Consider the following 2,500-nt stretch of genomic DNA (forward strand, 5'->3'; position numbering starts at 1 on the left):
GCCATTCGCGGTTTCACCTTAATGCGGCTTGTACTGAGACATGCATGGCTTAATCTTTGAGACAAGCATATGACTACTGGCAGGATCAACCAGGGAGCTGCGTCAACTAGAGCTGAGCAGCCGGCCGCCCGGGAGTGTGTCCCGGAGGTCCCGCGCGAACACGCAAGCGTCCGCTCAATTATTCTGCAAACAGGAGGAGGCTGGGCTCCCCTGCACGATACACCTCGAAACCCTCTCAGGTCCCGGCGGCGCGCAGCGCCGTCCTAAGTACTTGGTCGGGTTCGAGAGAGGCGCAATCGCCCGGAGATAGGCGAGTAGACGCTTTCAGTGCGACCACCCGTGCTCCCAACTGAGCTTGCCGCTGCCGACAGAGGCCCGGGAGCGTGCTGTCGTGGTGTTGCCGGCGGGAGACAACACGCGGCCACAAACAGTGACCGGGCAGCTCCAACGCCAGCGCCACAGAGGGGCAGAGCCCCACTTGGGTGCCAAAGCGAACTCTCCCAGCACAGCGCACGCGCCAACACATCCGCACAGCTGCGATACAAACCACCTGCGAGAACCGCGGGGGCGACCGAGCAGCAGACGGCGTCGCGGCGGCCGAGTGCCGGGGCGGCGGCGCATCCTCAACGCACACAGTCCTCAATCGGACCAGCACACTGCAGATGTCCACCGCGCTTCGCACCGGGCCCGGGGAGGACCCACTTTGGCCGCACGGCGCCGCGCGCTGGGTGCCGCCGGCACGCAGATGCGCCGCCTGCCGCGTCCGTCCAGCCGGCGCGCCTGCCCACTGGGCGCCCCCACCAGCCGGCTGCCGCGCGTGCGCCCACGCAGCGCGCGGCCCAGCACGCCGGGCGCCCCCCCCTCACCGGCCGGGGACGGTCCCACCCAGCCACCGCCCGCGTATCGCTTCATACACCACATGCCCACTCACGTTCGTGGGTATGACGGGTGTCGCTGAAGCAACCGGTTAATACCTGTACCGATCGTCGATATCAACGATTCACCTCCAGCGCGAACACCCGCGCAACAACGGATTTCCCAGTTCATTTGCGTAACTTGGGCAGCAAACGTAGACGTCCATCTACATTTGCGAATTCAATGGGTCTTGCATGCCTGGATGTTATGAGTCACGACACGCCACATCAGTCCACATACATGCTGCGACGTATGCACGAGAGAAACACGTGGAAGGTGGCCCGCGTACGTATGCCGATGCCATTGCACAGCTGCGAAGCTCATTGAACACGCAAACTCCTGACTGACGAACTAGAGGCGACAGGGGAGGGGGGGGGGGGGGGGGGGGGGGGGGGGGGGCGATATACGTCTTATAGCAGTACACATTACAGTGGATAGCGGGACCATGTGGAACGTACGCAACACTCGCTAGATGTTGTGAGGGTAGGCACCGTAACATGATTCAATACGCAGGACACCAGAGTGTGCGCGCAGCGAACTATGTTGAGAGGGTTGCGATTAGGCAACGCTACACGAATTTCTAGATTCATATAACAAACAATTACGTGGGTTAGGTTAGGGCGCACGTGGGTTAGGTTAGGGCCCAACTTAGGTTAGGTTAGGGCCCCCAACTTAGGTTAGGTTAGGGCCCAACTTAGGTTAGGTTAGGGCCCAACTTAGGTTAGGTTAGGGCCCAATTAGGTTAGGTTAGGGCCCAACTTAGGTTAGGTTAGGGCCCAACTTAGGTTAGGTTAGCCAACTTAGGTTAGGTTAGGGCCCAACTTAGGTTAGGTTAGGGCCCAACTTAGGTTAGGTTAGGGCCCAACTTAGGTTAGGTTAGGGCCCAACTTAGGTTAGGTTAGGGCCCAACTTAGGTTAGGTTAGGGCCCAACTTAGGTTAGGTTAAGCCCCAACTTAGGTTAGGTTAAGCCCCAACTTAGGTTAGGTTAAGCCCCAACTTAGGTTAGGTTAAGCCCCAACTTAGGTTAGGTTAAGCCCCAACTTAGGTTAGGTTAAGCCCCAACTTAGGTTAGGTTAAGCCCCAACTTAGGTTAGGTTAAGCCCCAACTTAGGTTAGGTTAAGCCCCAACTTAGGTTAGGTTAAGCCCCAACTTAGGTTAGGTTAAGGCGCAACATAGGTTAGGTTAAGGCGCAACATAGGTTAGGTTAAGGCGCAACATAGGTTAGGTTAAGGCGCAACATAGGTTAGGTTAAGGCGCAACATAGGTTAGGTTAAGGCGCAACATAGGTTAGGTTAAGGCGCAACATAGGTTAGGTTAAGGCGCAACATAGGTTAGGTTAAGGCGCAACATAGGTTAGGTTAAGGCGCAACATAGGTTAGGTTAAGGCGCAACATAGGTTAGGTTAAGGCGCAACATAGGTTAGGTTAAGGCGCAACATAGGTTAGGTTAAGGTGCAACATAGGTTAGGTTAAGGTGCAACATAGGTTAGGTTAAGGTGCAACATAGGTTAGGTTAAGGTGCAACATAGGTTAGGTTAAGGTGCAACATAGGTTAGGTTAAGGTGCAACATAGGTTAGGTTAAG

At 56.1% G+C, this 2,500-nt stretch overlaps 1 non-coding gene across 1 annotated transcript in view; it reads right to left on the minus strand.

Moving 5' to 3' along the window:
- Positions 1-96, minus strand: part of LOC126227737 (small subunit ribosomal RNA) — a 1,954-nt gene extending 1,858 nt beyond the window's left edge. Inside the window, exon 1 of the ribosomal RNA XR_007543995.1 lies at positions 1-96. This exon is cut by the window's left edge and continues 1,858 nt beyond it. This is a non-coding gene — a ribosomal RNA (small subunit ribosomal RNA).
- Positions 97-2,500: the final 2,404 nt, after the last annotated feature.

This window comes from Schistocerca nitens, unplaced genomic scaffold, assembly GCF_023898315.1.
Source record: "Schistocerca nitens isolate TAMUIC-IGC-003100 unplaced genomic scaffold, iqSchNite1.1 HiC_scaffold_336, whole genome shotgun sequence".
In the NCBI taxonomy this organism is placed as follows: Eukaryota; Metazoa; Arthropoda; class Insecta; order Orthoptera; family Acrididae; genus Schistocerca; species Schistocerca nitens.